Here is a 19,191-nt window from a genome sequence, read left to right as displayed (position 1 = left end):
TATAGAGAGAGAGATAAAAATGAAAATGCTGATGCGACCTTAAGTGCGGTAATAAGAATATGCCTCAAAGATAAAAGAGGTTTTATTGCACTCCATCTTAGGATCTTAATATGCATCATGCTTGCTCGTTGAATAATAATTTCTCATTCATATCACTTCTTTTCTTCCATCTCTTCCTGTTTTGGCCCTTCCAGCTTGAGAGGACTTAAGCAGCACTGCAGGCTTCTCTAAGAGTGTCCTCCAGCACACTTACTGGAATGGTGTAAGCGCCGCAGTTCCCAGGCTAATTGCTCTTGAGCTGGCATATAGGTCATCACCTAATCATTCCCTTTGTCTTCTTTCCAAAGAGATGAAAAACGTGCATTGCTGCACTGGGGCTTTCAAATGTCTGCAGAAGGTTTGTCACAAGTCAGTGTTGGCTTTCTGCACCTGCAGCGTGGCTTTTTGCTCCTTGCCAGGCATAAATAGCAGGTGGTCCCTGTTAGAGGAATATTTTACTCAAGTGAAGCTTTTACGTGATTAGCTTTGCTCCTGCCTCATAAATCCCAGTTCAGGCAATAGATGGCTCCTCTGACCCGCTCGGCTGGGAAGTATCCTCAGAAGCACATAGTGGTGAAGTAGCTCCCTACAGCTGCTAGGAGTTAAAGTCTTTGCTTTGCTCAAACAAGAAAGAGCTTTGTTGGGAACTAGAACTCGACTCAATCAGGGCATGCATGATTGAATATACACATTTTCTTTTATGCCAGTCTTTTTTTTTTTTTTAACTTGAGAGGAAAACTGAATGCATTTACCCTCATTCAGCAGTCTGAGTGTTTGTGTGGCTCATGCTCTTGAGTGAATGAACTGAAAAATATAAAATTATCTATTTTCAGTAGCCTTTAAGAAAACCACTGGCCACTGGTGTTAGACTGATACTAAAGGCATTTTGAGAATTAGGTTTTCTTCATTGCTGTTTTGTAACTCGGACAGCACAAGGTCTTTGAATACAAGGCTGCAGGTTCAGTTATTCAGTCATTTACACCAATTGCACACAGCTGTAGCTCCATTGACTGTGTTTTTCCTAATTCTCATTTCCATTCATAAGAGGGCCATGCAAATTGGTTTTCATGTGATTCTGAAACTGATTTAACAGTGAAGATAGTACTGTACTCAATATGTGATATTACTTCTAAAACATGAATGTTGCTTCTGTTGCCACCTCAGTGCCAAGTTTGTGCTGCCAGGGACTGGCTGCATCCCTTGGGCCCTTCCAGAAGAGCACAAACATCTGCAGAAGTGCCTGGCTGGGGACATGGGTGATGTGCTGATACAGAGTTTATGGACACCCACTCACTCCCTGCGGGAAGGTTTTCACTGCTGTCCTTCCCCAGGGAGGAATTCCTCCACCTCCAGCTCCATTCAGCTGCAGGGAAAATGAGCAGTTTTCAGCCTTTCTTCCCATTTTGTGTCACGATCACAAAATGTCTTTGTAATTTAGCAAGGTAGAGTGCATCAGCTGAAACCAGAGTTTATGGTGAGACATGATCTATCACTGTTGTAAAGGTTTTTATTTAGGAAGAGGGATATGGGGAGAGAGAAAGAGAGAGGTGAACGTGGGAAGCTCACAGGACAGTGTTCAAGACTTTCTGGTTGGTATGTTTTCTGCTGTGTGTCTGTCTTCAGGATAATTGGTCTTCATGAGTCTTTGTTATCAGAACCTACTTTTGAGGATCAGGAAGGGAACCAAATATGTGGATCAGAGTGAAGAAGAACAAGTCAAAGGCATAGGTGCTTTCAAGCCAGGGGTGTCTGTTGAAATTCACTTCAAAGTACTTAAGGAATAAGTTGAAGGATTCCTTGAATCATTCATGTTTTGTTTTTTAGGGGAGGTGGGGGATAGGGAGGGGCAGAGATGAACATTGTCTCTACCAGGGACAGAGGAGAGGATTTTGAGAGTTACAGACCAGATGTGAAAAAACCCAGCCTAAATTATTAAATAATTTGCAAGTACCTAGAGGGTAGCTAGGGAATACCCAAATGGATTTGTCAAGAAAGAATTGTGTCAAACTAGTCTGATTTCCAACTTTGACAGAGTAACCAGTGAAAATGCTAAGAAAAGTATTAGATGTGATCCCATCTGACTTCAGTAAGGCTTTTGACACTATTGCACTTGACATGGTACTCTGTAAACCAGAGAAGTAGTCTAAATGAGACCTTTCTAAAGCAACTTCTGAAGCAGTTGAAAGAATGCAGTTGAGGTTTGGTTATCAATGACTTGATAGGGCATGTGATGATGAGCCCTTTCTGAAGGGCTCTGTCATGTTCCTTTTCTTTTTTTTCTTTTGTATTTCTTTTAATGATCCACATGATGAATTTGAGTACACTTACAAAAATTATGGATGAAATTCAACTGAAAGGGATTGTGAATCTTTTGGAGATAGGACAGGATCAGAATTGAAAATATTCTGCATCAGTTAGGATAAGGGTCTGAAATGAGTAAGATAGAGTTCAGTTAAGTGTGGAAGCCACAGCTGGGAAGGGAGAATCAAATGTGCAAATGTAAAAGAGGAAATAATGAGCTAAGCAGCTGTGCTGCAGAGTCAGTGCTCATTTATAGCTTAGCGGTGTGATGCCATTGAGAGGAGTGTGTGTCTTACTGCGCGTTATAAGGACTTTGTGCCCCAGGTGAGGCCACTGTGGATGCTGTCTGCAGTATTTGGGCACCAGACTAAAAAAGAGGCATGCAAACTGAATGCAGGAGCAGGAAAGATTGCTCTAGAAACAAAGGCTTTAAAGGATTTTTTTTTTTTTTACCTGAGTTTAGGAATTCTTTTATTTTGAACTCATCAATTCATCTAATATTCCATTGCTCAAATCAAATCATACAGCATTTCCAGAGCCGCTGGACTAGATTCAAGGAGAGACAGAATTAGTACCGTCTGAAATTATAGTCTGTGAAGCTGAGCAAAACAACAAGTACTTCAAAGAGCTATACAGTTAATGTGAAAACTTTGAAGAGCTATGGGGTTTGACTGTTCTCTTAGCAAGGGAATTTAAATTCTTAATCCAGCACTGCTACTCCTACTACTTCTCCCCCACTGGAATTAATTGCACTGCACATAACCTTGCTATTTAAACAACCCCTAATTATGATGTCAGACAGAGTTTGCTCTCAAGGCTCTCCCATAAGTTGATGCTGTGTTGCCTTCCCTTCCTCTTGTAGAGGAGCCAGTCTCAGCCTTTTATACTCCCATCAAACACCTACTTCTTTCCATCTCCTCATTTTGTGTTTTCACTGCTTCTTGTAGGAAGAAATATTCCTCAGATTCCCCCAAGCTGCCATCTTGTTGATGTTCTTTGGAGCTGATCTCATATGTTTTGAGTAATGGAGCCATGAGTAGGCACAGATGAGCTAAACCCTGGAACTGTGTAAGCTTTGCAGGAGAGGTCCCTCTTACCAGGCAGCTCTCATCCCATGTACTATGTGAGCCCCCAGGCTGTGTTGATGCATCCATTTCTTTCTGTGCCTGCTGATTCAGACATGCTGCTTCTGCCCAAAGAATTGTACATACCCCCTGTGTGCTCTGATTACACTTGTTTGCAGGCAGAACCCCAAACAAGTTGGTCAGTGAGTGGTTTTCTACCACAGATGCTCTTAAGGTTTTGCCTGACATCTGTACTGCTGCTTTTCCATTCTCGTTTGAGACTTGGGAGACTTGGGCATCACCTGCCTGAGCCAAGGGCCAGGGCTGTGGATGTGAGGTCAGCAGCCAGCTTTTCTGTTAGTCAGGCTGCCTGATCTCCTTTGTTGATGTAGGTACCAATGGTGTATAGTGGAAACTGTAAGTGGTTCTAGCAGGAAATAAATGGAATGGCTAATGATTTGAAAAGACAAAATGAACATCTCTATACAGTGCAAGATCAAAGCAGATCTTTCCCTAGTATTCAATGTAAAATCTATCACTTTGGAGCTTTAGAGTTGACTATTTGCAGAATTTCTAGTTCCATTCCAAACAATACCTTTCTATGTATGAAATAGCTGTGGCACATTTTGTAGTCCTGATATGGCTACAATCTGGTTACATGCTACAGTCACAGACTCACATATGAATGTTTCGTATGTTTGCAGCATCCAAAGAGGTGTTTCTGAACCAGCAATCTCCTGATCCTGGGAGGAGTGGAGGTAGAGAGCTCTTACAGAGTGCTACATGCATGAGAAGTGCAGAAGAACACAAGGGAGGATTTGCGTGTTCACTCTGCCAGCCCTTTTTCTCTGAAAGCATGCTGGCTGAGGTGAGGACAAGCTGGGTTTTCGAGCAGGTTCTCTCTTGGCCATGATGTGCAGATAACTAGCCACTGCGGGATGTGCACAGCATGAGAGCAACCTCTGAGGCTCCTTACATTGCAGAGCTGCCTGTACAGCTGTGTAGGTCCTGTTGTCTTCACCCAGAGAAGAGATTGTTTTCTTTTGAAGAGAACTTTCTGCAAACTGTGTTGGTAGACCCATATGATATGAACCGATGCTTCCTAGAGCTGTACATGGTGTGGTTCACTGCATTGCAGCCAGGTGCTATTGCTCAGGTGTGGGGGCTGTGGCAGGCCTCGTGCCATCGTGTGGGGCCTGGAGAATCCCACTGCTGACTGCATAGGACAGGAGGGAAGGGGGGAAGCCCTGTCCACAAACCTAAGATACAAAGGAAAATGATCATATTGGACTCAGAAATGGAGAAGCAATAATTTTATAGTCCATTTCACAGTACGCACTTAAATTAAGTCTCATTTGACAAATGTCTTGTGCTGCTTAAGCTGCCCTTGGGATGCTTGTTTACCAGTGTAGTTTATTATAACTAATGGCAAGGTACTTTTCTAATAAAACTGTAGCATTGCACAGAATTTTCTTTTCACTCACAGATCAGATTTCTTCAGATTACTATATGCAGAGTTGTAGTTCCGTTTCCTTAGGTTCAGGCAGTCTGCTCCTGAGTCTTCATCCCAAATGTCTAACTCAGAAGGGTCTGTCCCTTGGCATCAGAGCACAGGCAGCAAGTGCAAGCTGTTTGCTGTACAGTGTGAGCACTATTTGTAGCAAGGCTTCTCCAGATCCTTTGATGCAGAAGGAGCTGCAAAGGTCAGGCAGAGGCGCTGCTGAAGGCTCCCTGAGGTAGGGCTGTGGGCTTTTAATCTCAGAGTGGGGGTTTCCATAAAAATTCTTCCCCTAAAAATCCCCTTCTTCTGTATGGTACCTTGTCCTGCTTCCTTGTGCTCCTTCTGAGCTGTATTAGTATAAGTTGAAGGTGAGTGCCTTCTGTGGGATCACCTTTGACTTTCTTGGTGTCCTCCTCTGGGAGGGTCTGAGCAGCCTTTCAAAAGAAACATTGAACTTCTCCTGCCAATGTTTCCCATACCAGCTAAGCCTAAACGTAAAGCTTGAACTTTCAAACCCAGAGTCCTCTGCAGTGCTTGTGCTAGGAATGTCAAACTGATGGACCACCAGCTTAGGAGGGCCCGCTGGGAACGACGTGGCTGAAATGTTGAACGTTCACTCCATGCTGCCTATGCAGAACTTTTTTTTTTTTTCTTAGTGCTAGAGCTGCTTGCTGCATATAACTGACTGTTTGAAAAGATGAGTCAACTTCTTTCAAGTCTTTGTGGCCAAGTTGGCTGCATTCCTTAGATTGCCTTGTGGTGTTTTTTGGGTTTGCTTTTAATCAACACTTCATGTCACTGTCTCTTAAATTTATGCTTGGACTTTGATTTCCTCTTGTAGTCTGGTGATGTTCCTTTCAGAGCTAGTCCTTGCCTCTGTGTGAAAGGTGACAGCTTTCACTGTGAGCAGTCAAAAATTATTGCATTTAATAATGTAACTAGAATACATAGGTTACTCCAGGTTGCTTCCTATTTATTTCCATGGAAACTACAACAGCTACAGGGAGCGCAATAACATTATTTGATAGAGCAAATTCTCAGCTACAAAACACTGTTTTTCAACATAGTTACCACCACTAGCTTTGCATTTTCACCAGCAATGAACAAGAACCTGCATGTTGCACTTGTCAAAATCTGCACCAGTGGATGTGCCCCACTGTCACTGTTGCCTCTGCTGAAATGCACCACCCACCGCCTCTCTGTGCTCACATCCACTGCTTGGTCTCCATAAACATTTAGCAAAGCATCAATGGGTGGCAGTAGCAGTGATGTTTTCCACGTGGAGGAATTCAGTGCCATACCTTTGCTTCATACGCACTTTCATGTCAGACGGCATTGTGTCGGAGTGCCCCTCTGCTGCCATCTGTCACACAGCAGCAACATGGAACGGGATATGGATGGGAAGGTTCAGCCTCTACTGCCGTACCACCAACATCTGCCTCTGACGTCATGGGCCAGCGTAATAAAACAGGAGGTATTACTTTTGGAGCAGCCCTCATAGTTACTAGTTATCTCCCTGAACTAAAATTAAATTAAGAAGATTTCTTGAATCTCAGATGATCTCACCAGCACCTTTAGGTTCCCGCCCTTATGTTCCCAGTCCTAATTTGCCTTTCTCTATTCATTAATAATCTTCCATTTGCTTGATGATGCTCACTAAGTCTTTGGAGGTTTTGCAATGCTGACATGTCAAAATGAGGATGGTTTCTATTCTTTGTGAGCATGTGGACTTTTCAAATCCTGGATAAAGCTCTGTGAGAAATTACTTTGCATTGTTATTCAAAGGCCAAAGCAGGGTTAATAATTTCATTTCCATTAGAGAGAATGGATTTCTTACACCCTTTGACATCAGCAGAAAGAGGAAGGGAATTTTGGTGTAGGGTTTCATTCTCCTGATTTTAAAATCAATGTTTGCGTCTCTTTCCCCCTGAACTATTCTGACTTAATTACATTCTTCAATTAGGAACATAGGATTTATTTGCATTATCAGTTATAATTAAAGAAAAGTCCATGGTAATTACTGCCTAATAGGCATTATCATTCTATGTAAATGTCAGAGTCGTGCACACGGCCTTATAGAGTCAATTAAAAATATTATCTGCTCAAGATTAAATTTTTCAGGCTTTTTCAGTTCCGTAAGTATGAATCATTTTGGCATATGTATTGGATTTACAAGATGACTGAGCTAGACGAGACAAGTTGTCATTTATAATGCATGTGCTGTTTTCCCCACACTCTTGATTTTCATCATTCCTATGTGTACCTTCTGCAAAGCTGCAGTGACATTTTGGTGCAGAGTTTTTATTGACTTGAGAAGATTAGCATTTGCTGGGCCCACATTCTAATTTCTTTTATGCTACACGGTGATGCTGTCTGTAATAGAAACTGTTTTTGAGATTAGAAACATGGAAGCAGTCAGCTTCCTCCTTAAATGACTAAGTATTTTTAGGTCTAAGAGTCAGCGTTACACAGAGATGTTCTCTTAGTGACAGTGAGATTTTAATTAAAACTGCACACCGCGTGGAGAGGGTGCTGATAACTGGAGCATGCTGCCCTCTGCCTACAGAATTCAAGAAATGTGCTTTGCTTCTCTGTGTCTTCAGTGCTTCAGGAAAATCAGGGCAAAGCTGGCTTGTTGTGGCCTTGGTGTAGCTCAGGAATTCCATCCTGTTTCACAAGCCTCTTTGCAACATGTTTTTAAAACCCTACCTTTAAGATGATCTGTGTTTTTGCACTACTGCTCAGATTGTAAGAGTATTACAGTCACTCTTTCTGTGCGGAGTATCCCTAGGATAAATGAAAGTTCTCCTTACTCACCTGTAGCATCTATTACTATAGCAATTAGAGAGCTCTTTGTACTTTCAGAAAGCAATTTGAAGGTTTCCTCAACACGTTAGCCAGTATGCTTTTACAAGAAAGCCAGTTCATGCTAGTAGCAGCTGTTATGGATTTCACATGTGCCATGTTTGCCTGAACAATCAGCACACCAACATTTTGTTCTCTATATAACACCTTCTGAGGTATTAGAAATTGTATAAAGTGCTGTTCTTTTCTGTTTCTTTTTCTTTTCCTTTATTTTCTTTTTCTTCTGATAAAGGCCTTTATGAGGGAACGCTCAATTTAACAGGCATTTTTGAAACTAACTTAATAAAGCAGAAAAGCACACCTCCCTATAGACCATGTTGCTCAAAGCCCCATCCAGCCTGGCCTTGAGCGCTTTCAGGGAGGAGGCATCCACAACCTCTCTGGGCAACCTGTTCAGTGTCTCACCACCCCCACAGTAAAGAATTTCTTCCTGATGCCTACCCTGTTCCAGTTTAAAGCCATTTCTCCTTGTCCTGTTGCTGTGTGACTTTCTAAAAAGTCCCTCCTCAGCTTCCTTGTAGGCCCCTTTCAGGTACTGTAAGGCCACTTATAAGGTCTCTTCGTAGCCTTCTCTTCTCTGGGCTGAAGAGCCCCATCTTTCTCAACCTGTCCCCGTAGCGGAGAAGAACTAGATTTACTATATTTGGTCAAACTACTGATTACAAATTTATATTTTACATCAGACTGTGAATGATTGATTGAGAGGCAGGCTGTGAGAGACTCGCTTTGCTGGGCAGTGAAGTCAGGGTAAGCAATGGGGTGTTCCTGCTTTCCAAACAGCAATGCAATGCAATGCAATGCAGTGCAGCACAATGCAGCAGTTGGTCCCATCCAGCCCTGGTGCACATGGGTGAGATAGGGCCAGCAGAGCTGCTGCTGCAGCTGACATTCCCTCATGCATAACTCTCCTTTCTCAGATTTCTGAGGAAAATGCAAGTGCTGATTTATCTTTGGAGAGGGCTCCATCAATATTTTAAATGAAACTCAATGCACTATGTTGCGAATCTTACATTATTTAACGCTGGCTTTAATAATAAAACCTGAAATCTGTTCATATGGAACAAAAAGCAGCAACGGCCCAATTTCACTTCCACAAACTTCAACATGCAGACTACAGTTAAAATGTTCTAGGCTTATCTGGAATTTGTTAGGAAACTTCTTAGATTCTGAGTGACCTCAGTGGCAGATTTGCACTGCAAAGCAATCAGTCTGAGTCCCTGGGTGCGTCTTATTGAATTTACTGTTTTTCTGTCTTTTTTTCCCCCTCCTCTTCGTCTTTCAAAACGGACTGAAAAGACCGAGCCTAATTTCCAAGTTCGGGCAGTTCTAGTCAGCGAAGTCAGGGTTTGTTTTTGAACAGGAAAGGGCCCGCTCTGGCCAGTAGAGGGAGTGGGCGAACGGCGATGTGGGGTTGCGCGGGAATGGCGGCTCCGCTCGAGCGTGCCTGCCCTGTGCCTCAGCCTCCGGGCTCCCTCATGTTGCGAGGGAACGCGTGTTCTCTCCGGAAAATCCTCGTAGGGGTTTGCATTTCTGTATAAATTAAAAAAAAAAAGAGGAAAGACTCCCTCGGTATTTCCTCCGTTTTTTTAAAAGAGTTGGTGATTTCCCCCCCTTGTTAAAAAGAGGGAGTTGGCACAGATACAGATACATCTGTAGATAGTTGCAGATACAGCAGGCAAAAAAACCCTTGCATCTTTGCTCAAACTCTGGCAATATCCAGGGTTTTAGCACCGTACAGTCTGTTTTCTTCCTTTCTCACTTCTGTTCACAGAAGGTGAATGCCTTCCAAAGGTGCTGTGATGAATTAAATGAAATAGGGCTGACTCCTCTGGAAGGCCGCCTCCATGGAAGCGTCTGCATTGCCAGTGTGGCAGGCTCACCATTGCTCTGATGTTGTATTTGGGTACTGTAGCATAGCGAGAGCTGAGGGAAGGGAAACTTGTAAAAAATCAAAGCCTTCTTTTATGGCACTTGTTTAATAACCAGGTGTAGCAGAGGAACATGGGAGATGGCTCTTAACCTTGAAAATCAGCTTGGAAAAAATGCTGTGAAAAGGATTTATGTGGTGACAAGTTTAACAATCCACTGAATCGCTTTTTCTCCCAAGTTGTGAACTGTTAGAACTCTCCCATAGTGACACGGTGTGGCACCCAGACAAAACACATAGTGACACCCAGAAAAAATATGTTTTCATTAATAATTTTTAGGAAGGAAAAACACGCTTTTTTGAGTGACCAAGTTTTAAATGATTATTTTTTCAGTATGGTAAAATTTGCAAGAGCTACTTTTAATTCACCCAGTAGCTGGAATTTTTTTTTTTTAGTGTTTGAGTTTCTCATTGGTTTCTTTGTGGCCGCTGTTACCTGCTTTTTTTTTTTTTTTTTTTTTTCCCCCCTTCCTTGCTTAAACTGGCTCATTGAGAAAAACAAATTGTAGATTTTGTCACCTGTGTCAGGAAGAAGTTTTGAGTGTTATGCAAAGAGTGGAATACCAATCATCAAAATGGAAAAAGCAGTTGAAACAAAACACTCTTTGCATATTATTTCAAAACAACATTATTTCCACGATGTCCTTTTCTGGAATGTATGTAATATGGGTGGTCTGCTTAATTCTAATACTTGGATCCCATTGATCAACAGCGCAGCCTTTTCTTGTTAACAGTGTGATTCAGTGGCTTTTTCAGGAGATGACATCCTGTGTCTAACATGGCTCAGTGCTCAGGCTTTGAGCAGGCTATTAATGTGCATCATATCGTATCTTTCCTTGCACTGTTATTGTAACTTTTAATCGAAGCTGTCTTTTATTACCCGAGTTTTTATTGCCATTTGGCTGTAAGTTATTTCCTTGTAATTAGGTATGCCCCATCCCTGAAATACAGTTTTCTTTGTGCTGGTAAATGCACAGCATGAGTTACACAAGTCCTTCTACAGGACTTTCACATTCTGTAAGAAACAAGGATCAGAAGCTGGCATCCCCCAGGGCAGGATTTGGCAGCGCTTTGAGCACTAAAAGCAAAGAGGCTGTGGCTGGGGCAGAGCTGGCATGGGCTGAAAAGAGAAGGCTCTCCATAAGAGGCTGAGAGGAGTGAACTGTGGCCTCCATGCAACCAGTGTAATTCAGAAGGAAAAGGGAGAGAAAACCCCTTTTTCTTTCTTGGCAGTTTCAGTCTGCTGAACGTAATTGAAATGAGCTTGTTCGTCTCAGCATGGCAATGGCACAGCTTTCCTCCAGAGCCAGAGATGGGGCTCCCTCACAGCTCCAACAGCCCTGCTGGGAAGCTGGGAGGTGGTGTGAAGGCTCTAACACAGCTCAGGGCCTTCTCATGGGAGCTCCTTCTCTGCGTATGGCTGCACTTGTCAGGCTGGGATTGATGTGCTTGAAAGGGAGCCTGTCCACCAAAGTGCTGTTTTAAGTGAAAGACGAACTTGTTTCTGAGCTAACAAACTGGCTTTTTTTTAGCCAGGCATCATATAACTCTGCTAAATGTTCTGCGCCAGTAACTATGTGTAACGGGTGTATTGAAGGATGCACTGTGATGTAACTGTACAGCTGCTATTTATTTTCACGTGGAGGGCGTTTAGTTGTAATTTGTTTCTGATACTTGGGTGTAAGTTTTCAAGCAGCCTTACACAAAAGTGTAAAATCGCCTCTTAATTAGTATTGAACCTCCTGGGAAGGGCCTGCTGACTCACTGCACAACTCACTTGTGGGCTGCTGTGTCATTTGTCATGTGCCGCTAAGCAACTCTTAGATATTAGAAACCATCCATCTGCACTTCCCTCAGCTGGATCTAGACTGACAGCTCACGAATGAAAGCCTCCAAAAATCAAAGTCAATCTTCTGAGCCATTCGGTCCCTTGAGACAGATGTTTCATGTGGAATAAGCTGAATATTAATGGTATTGGTGAGAAAACAGACCTTTATAATCATTTATACCTTTTTCTCTTCTGTCTTTGTTTCTGCTCAAAGTGTCTGGATACTCTTCTTTGGGTGTGCAGTTCTCCATAGGGTTGAGCTCCAGGCATTTCAATGAGTTCTTGCCCCTGTTACAGCTCCTCTTAAGCTAATAGAACAACAGAAGCAGATGGGGCCTTTGTGTCCTGGATCCAGCCGAGTAGGTCTTGAGGTCATGTCTGGATTGCCTCAGGATGAGGATGGCTGATGAATCTGTACAGCTTTTGGAGGAGCAGGGATGTGACTTGTACCCCCTGACAGTCTGAGCAAGGTGCCGAAGTCCCACTCAGGAGCTCAATGCGGAGCCACGCTGTGCATAGGGTGGGGTTCATAGAGCTCTCTGGTAGATGCTGCCCAGCCCTAAACACCTCAAGAGGCACACACAGAATCACTTTTGAATCCTTTTCTGCCCCTTCTTGCATGGGAAGGGATTTCCTTTTGCTTTTAAAGGCACTTCTCAAGGTGCCCCCCAGTTCTCTGTAGTCATTATCACTTGGAAACGTGGTAAGACTTAAGAATTCTAAGTGAGACATCTGATGTGTTTCTGATCATCTCCATGCTGAAACTTTTTATATTACAGCTTTAGTTGTTCAGTTCAGGCCTTTAAGGGAAAACATCAGTGAATAGATCTATTCTTACAGACTTCCAGATGTTCTGTCAAAGAGCAGGGCTCTTAATTCCAGTAATGATAAGTGGGAAATGGAACTTGAATTTATCTTTGGTGAGATCCTAAAAGGATACAGTCAATATAAGGTTTTGTTCCTAGGCTTTATTTAAAGAAAAAATAAAAATTGTATGTTCGGTGTTGATGGGAGCCCAGATGCTTTATTTACAGAGTTTTGCATTTTACATTTGAGGTCTATAATTGTTTTTATCAGAATAAGGGAAAACTGACTATGAATGAACAGAAAAAAATGAATATAAGTGAAGTGATTTTTGCTTATGAAAACTGCTTTATGGAAACTGCTTAGTTTTCCTGTTTTTGGTGGTGGCATCTTGTGGTGGGAAATTCAGGGTTTCAGGATTCCAAGTAGCTCTCAACGTGTTTCACCTTTTGCAAAAGGCAAGGAAAGGATCTGTCTGTACCTCAGACACATCCCAAATCTCTTGCCTTAAATAGAGCAGGGCAGTGTAGCACTGTGCGTATGCACTGCTCAGAGACCCCCTGAGCAATGTGTCCATGGGTTGTTATCTTTTTGTAGATACACAGACTTAAAGTGCACAGTCTGAAGTGAGCACACCAGTGGAGAACGTTCTGCCTGTGTGGGGGTAAATTGGGACATGTGGATTATTACTATTTGGGGTTTTTACACTTGTTTTGGAGAAAATTTACAGTCCTTCTTGAAGGCTCATGTGAAAATGATGTCACTAGCTCTAGGCTCAGTGCAATGTCAGTGAGGCATGAGTTGGCATAATTGAAAGAAAACATTAAGACTTCTTGCTTTGGAAGCGCCTGCAGTGGGTACCTGCATTAGGACCTGACTTAAAGAAGGCATTTCCTTTTAGTGAATACTTTTTGCATCCAAATGAAAACAAGCTGAGATCTGCTATTTATACATTTTTATTTCCTCAGCCTGTATCAGTGTCATGAGCCCGATCTTCCTGCAGCCTTGTTCGACTGTGCTGCAGGAGCCGGCCCCATGATGCTGACCCAGCAATGCTGCTTGGCCTGGAGCTGGGCCAGCAACAGCAGCTGCTCAGTAAGCACAGGCTGCCTCCAGCGTTTTTGCTGGCAGTAAGGCTTCTGCCTCCCAAAGAGCAGCTCTGCCACACCTGACTCTAAATGTCTGAATTACCTATTAACAGCCTGCACCGCTGGGGTTTTCCTCTGTGACCTGGGACGTGAGCTGCAGGTGCAGTAGGGGATGTTGTCACGAGCAGCTTGAACCCCAGTTCTGGCCAAGTGTAGGATGAATCTTTAATGCCTTCTGCTTGAGCTGCATTGCGTTTTCATGCATCATGGAAAGTGCTGCATTCAATCTTTATTTGTTTTTTTTTATCAGGTGTGAAATGAGCTGATGGCAAAATCTGCAGTTACTTCATTTTTTTAAATGATAGAGATAGATGGCTGTAATCTTCTGTCATTTGACATGATTTTCACCCCTGTGTTTTTGTGCCCCAACAGAAATAATAGGGATTCAGATGGTAATGAGATGGCATCCAGATGCACGGCACACACACGCATACGCACAAAATATTGATTTAAATACGTCCTGACAAGCTGGTCAGGCAGCAATCTCAAGGAAAAGAAACTTCTGAAGTGAAAGAGAAATAATGACAATAATGAAGAGGCAGAACATTGATTTTAATGTGTAGCAGCAGAATGAAGTTCTGGGTATGATGAATCAGAGGGGGGAGCTGGCGGAGGCGCATGCTGAGATTTGTTGCATACATTTGTTTCCATTTTTATTCATTAGCAGTGCTGTGAGCATTCAGATGAAGCTGAGAGATCTAGACTGGGGTGAAGGGGGAAGGGAGCCTGGGCTGTTAAAGCCGTGATAGGTGGTGAATTTATATCGGCCAGCTTTCTAATTTCCTGTTAAATCACCAGGGCCCCTCTCTCCTTGCCTTATTTATAAAATAAATAAATAAATGGTACCGTTATCCCGTCTCTGCATTCCAAGCAGCAGCTCGGGAGTGTTTCCATCACCTCAACAGTTTTATGGACCCTTTCTGTAAGACAGCGGGTCTTGGAGGTTGGTGCAGTACCATTAGCATATGCCTCTGCAAAATATTTCATCCTTTTGTGACTCCCTTTTGATCAATTAGGTTTATGTAGCTCTTTCCAAGTAAGTTCATAGAGAGAATCTGTGCACAGCCTTCTCTTTGTGGCACCAGGTCTATTTTCCTGCTGAAATGCAGCAGCTGTCATGATGCAGACTTAAATGTACATTAGAAAAAAAAAACAAGTACTTTACAGCAATTTCTGCACAAGCTGGTTTTCATAAAGGCTGTGACATATGAACAAATACAAAGAAATTCAGCCTTACAGTATTGCCAGCTTTCTGACTTAGGCTGTGAACGTGCTTTTTGTTCTCTGGTAGCAAGAGTGCAGCCTATTTGTGCTCATGCAGGTAGGGACTGACCTTACGTTTGATCTGAAAGCTATGTACATGCCATGCAATATGCTAATAGGTACACTTAAGAAGAGGGGGGGAAAGTACGTTTTGCAGCTCTCCACTTTAACCTAGCACTGCTTTCTGTAGAAATTCAGTAGTGCAATAAATATTGAGTTAAGTATTAAAAGAGAGAAAGGGATTTCAGTTTTTGACAATAATGCAGCCGGAGTTAATAAGCAGTATAGATTTGTATACAATAAGCTCTGCCACCAATTAGAAAATAATACAGAGTTAATAGAAGCAGTACTAGTTGTTGATGCGATACTTTGGGATGTTTGTGGGTCCTTCTTGGAATTTGGTACATTTTACATTTGAGACATTTGTGATATAACAAAAGAAAATATCTTAAAAGGAGTTGGATGAAAACACCCCCAGACATCCACGGAGGGATAATAAAGGCAGCAGTGACTGAACGATCTCACTACCTGCTGATAAAATTAGCAGATGAAATTAGGTAAAGAGGCATGTGTAGTAATAGGAGTGGAGATGCGTTTAGTCTTTAAAACAGGCAGAAATAGATAGTATGCAGAAGAACACCTTTTGACTTGGTATGTTCCTACATCTGTGGGGGAATAATTGAAAATACAGTGATAAAGTATGAATGGAAAGCTGCAAAAGCAGCATTGCAAGAGAGACCAGCAAGTATGAGCAAACAGCAGCTAATCTTGCTCTGTGGTAATAGCAATGCCACTCGCAGAGGAGTTACTGATGCTGTACTAAGAAACACCATGTCACAGGCACAGGGAAGTGACAGCCTACACTTGGAGGCCTGTTAGAGGCCGTTAAATTAAGGGTGGCTGCTTTTCTCTTTGAAATACAAGAACAAACAGAAAAGGCTCAGTAAAAAGCAGCAGATGTATTTCAGGACTCTGGGTCATGAGAAAAGATAAATGTGTATGTAGTATTCCAATTGATAATTAGTAGGAGAGCCTCTCTCTTCAGCTCCCATAGCTGCAGAGGATACCAGCGAATTTTAAAGAAGATTTTGCAAGGCCAGAATTACTGTGGTAAAGAGTGGGAAATTGAGGGAGAATAGATTGAGTCATTTTAAAAATTTTTTGCTGAAATGTACAGAAATATGAAGGTGAAGACTACTACATGTGGCCAAGGGACAGAGGTGGCAGCCCTCACGCAGCTCTGCAGGCCGGCTGCTCCTGGGCCACGGCTGACTGCAGCATCCCTCAACTTGTCACAAAATCCATCTGAAAAAATACATGCATGTAATCTCTCCCTCAGAAGATGGTAGGTTTTGTCTAAGAAAAAAAAAAAAAAGAAGAAGAAGACCAAAGCTGATAAGTATGTGTACATGCTTTTAAGCGTTAACTTTATCTGGCCAGGCCTCAAAGTTTTTGAAGAATATTTCATTTAGAAGGAGCTATTAAAAATGTGATAAATGGCAGTGTGACACCACTAAAGCACTGATCATCCATGGAGGAATGACACTAAAACAAGCTTGAGGTTATCTGCCTTTCATTTTTGAGACTTATGTTACAAATACTTCAACCTCTTGTCTGGGAACCTGTCCTTCATTTGTTTTGTTAACTGTTTCCAGATAACAAAACATGGTGATAATTTATTTTTAGTCATGTCCATTACAGACATTCTCTTTTCTTGATGTAAATAACGTGCTTTGTGCTGCCTTGCACATACACTTATCCTCTTTGTTACTGTGGATCCCGATTCTTCTTTCGCAGCAAAAGGGACAGGATAAGTGAGGTTGGAGTTGGATGCCTGCCTGCCCTTGAAATGTTGGCATTTTGAGAAGAAAGGGAAGTTTGGGGATGTTTTTTCTAATAAATTAGGAATTTTAATTATGAAAATACTTGTATATGAGTAACGTACTTGAAAAAATGTTCTATAGCTAGTGCTATATTTTAATAATTTATAATTATTATTATTATAAAATAATATATATAAATATGTATTAAAATATAAATATATTAATATATATTTATTATTATAAAATAATAATTTGTATAGCTTTCACAGTCATGCAAAACTGATTAGTATTTTAAGGATGAAAATAACCTGAAGGCACTTCCCTCTGTTTTTCAATGAAGTCCATATCTTTTGTTTAAAGTAGTTTAGAGTCAGTAAAGTAGCTATGGACAGCAGGGCACATTCGTGACATCATCTTTTGCTTCATATACTTTTTAAGGCAAGGAGAAGCAAGTGGGATGTTTGGTTACCCCCCATGTAAGCAGGATGCAACATCCATCCTGTTATTGTTACATCAAGTCCAACAACTGATGTAAAATGCTTATTCCAGAAAGTCAGACAGTGGCTCTTAGGGGAGCAATTTTGACACTTTATCTGGTAGTCAATCTCCCTGTGAGAAAGTTGTGATTAGTTTGAGTTTTACTGGTTTTGAGATCCAGCTGTGCCATTTTCTTGAGTGGGTTTTATCCCCCTTCCTTGATGGAAAACTTTTCATCACTCAACACATTCTTTTATGACAGCTTTGTGTAATCAAGTCACAGTTTAAACTCTTTGGACAAGATACTGCACTTGCTAACCTTTTCACTGCATGAGGCATTGCTCAGACCACTCTTGGTGCTCTTCTCTGCACGCTACCTATTTTTCAGCCTTTAAAAAACAAATGCACAAAAAATCCGAACCAGTGTCCAGCGTAGACATCGGAGTTGCATGTTGAGTTCTAGTTTAAGCTTTCTTACACAAGGCAGGTAGCAATACTACAATCTTGTCTGCATTGGCCCTCAATCTTTCAACACACAGTGATCTCATTAAGCCTGCTGTCATTCTTGCCATTCACTTACTCATCTTTTATAATCCACTCAGTCAGTTTTAGAGTCATTGTATTCCAGGATACTCTCCTTGGTACTGCAGGCAAGGTCTGTGTTCTTTATTCTTATACATTGTATTTGGATGCTTGTGTTGGTTTGGATGAGCCAGGTCCCAGCAGACATACAGGCTGGTCACAGCAACACAGAATTCATTTATACTCACTCACTTCATTTCTGAGCCTCAAGCTGGACTGAAGAATTCAAAGTGTGCTATGTTGTGTGGTGCAGCAGTCGCTGGCATGATGTAAAAGTCTGCAGTGAAACAGAGCACCAATCTCTATAGCTCTCAGTTCTTATTATTTATTTTTGATTGTAGATCAGAGGTTTAAACACCTTTTAAATGGTTACAGTTAATTTGATGATTCAAGATGTCCTAGTTACACATTAGTTCAGTTGTAAAAATCAAGATTCACCTAAAACAAAGGATTGGGCTCCAGAGGCTGTATAGGAGTGTCAATGACAGTGGCCCTATTCTGTGATATGCTGATGTACTATATTATGGCACTCTTGCTGAGACTCCAAACATTAATGAGTTTGCATAGAAACTTGAGCTATCATACAAAGATTTGGGTTGGAAGAGACCTCAAAGGTCATCTAATTCTAACCCCCTGCTGTGGGCAGAGTTGCCACCCTGGATCCCACCCAGCATGTCCTCGAACGCTTCCAGGGATGGGGCATCCACAGCTTCTCTGGGTTGCCTGTGCCAGCACCTTACCACCCTCTGAGTAAAGAATTTCCTCCTGATGCCTAATACAAATCTCTCCTTCTTAAATCTGTGCCTTCTCATATTGGTGCATTGTTTTAGAACATGCCAGAGAAGACTTGTTTTGTGTTTTAGGCTTCCAGTTTAAGGTCAGCTAAAGTCATGTTTTCATCACAAATTTTGCATCAGAGCACAAAGCCAGTGGAGGTACCTTGGTCAATGAATCACAGGCCATCATTTAATAAAAACAGTTTAGAGCTGTCTCTATCTTACTGACATTACTGAATGTGGCACCAATCTTGTAAAATGCCATCATGCACAGCAAAGCACTGGGAAGGTGCTCCCAGGTAATCCTAGGGCAGCACAGGGTGTTCATGGTACAGAAGGGCCCAGGGAGGTATTGAAAGTCCTTCTTTTCACCTTAGCAGAAAAACGTCCGTCACCCGAAGTCTACTATGGTCCTTGTGTGTTAAACCAGACTAAAGGAACAGTTGGCTGTGTTTTTTGTTATCCCTCAATGGTGGACAATTGTTGGTTCTCAGAAGATGGCAGAATTTCCAAAGGAGTCAGTTTTTGTGTAATAGAATGAAAAAATGCTGGCTGGGAAGCAGCAGAAATCCGGGATACACATAGTAGCATGCAAGTATGTTGCAGCTTAGTAAATCAAAACATAGCATTCATCAAAAAATGCAAGGTTGTATCATGAGCCTACATTATCACCAGCATCTAATCACACAGTTCCTCTTATGGAACTGTCAAACTTTATCCAAAGAATGCTCAGTACCTACCTGTCTGATTCTCGTTTGGTACTTCCTTGTGTATCTGGTGTTATTTTGTACCC

At 42.0% G+C, this 19,191-nt stretch overlaps 1 protein-coding gene across 7 annotated transcripts in view; it reads left to right on the top strand.

Moving 5' to 3' along the window:
* GRIP1 (glutamate receptor interacting protein 1) overlaps nt 1–19,191 on the top strand; it is a 313,106-nt gene that overhangs the window by 134,863 nt on the left and 159,052 nt on the right. The gene's annotated exons all lie outside the window — the stretch shown is intronic.

The sequence above is a fragment of the Phasianus colchicus genome, chromosome 1 (assembly GCF_987193195.1).
Source record: "Phasianus colchicus chromosome 1, bPhaCol1.hap1.1, whole genome shotgun sequence".
NCBI lineage: Eukaryota > Metazoa > Chordata > Aves > Galliformes > Phasianidae > Phasianus > Phasianus colchicus.
This window is presented reverse-complemented; position numbering and strand designations above follow the sequence as displayed.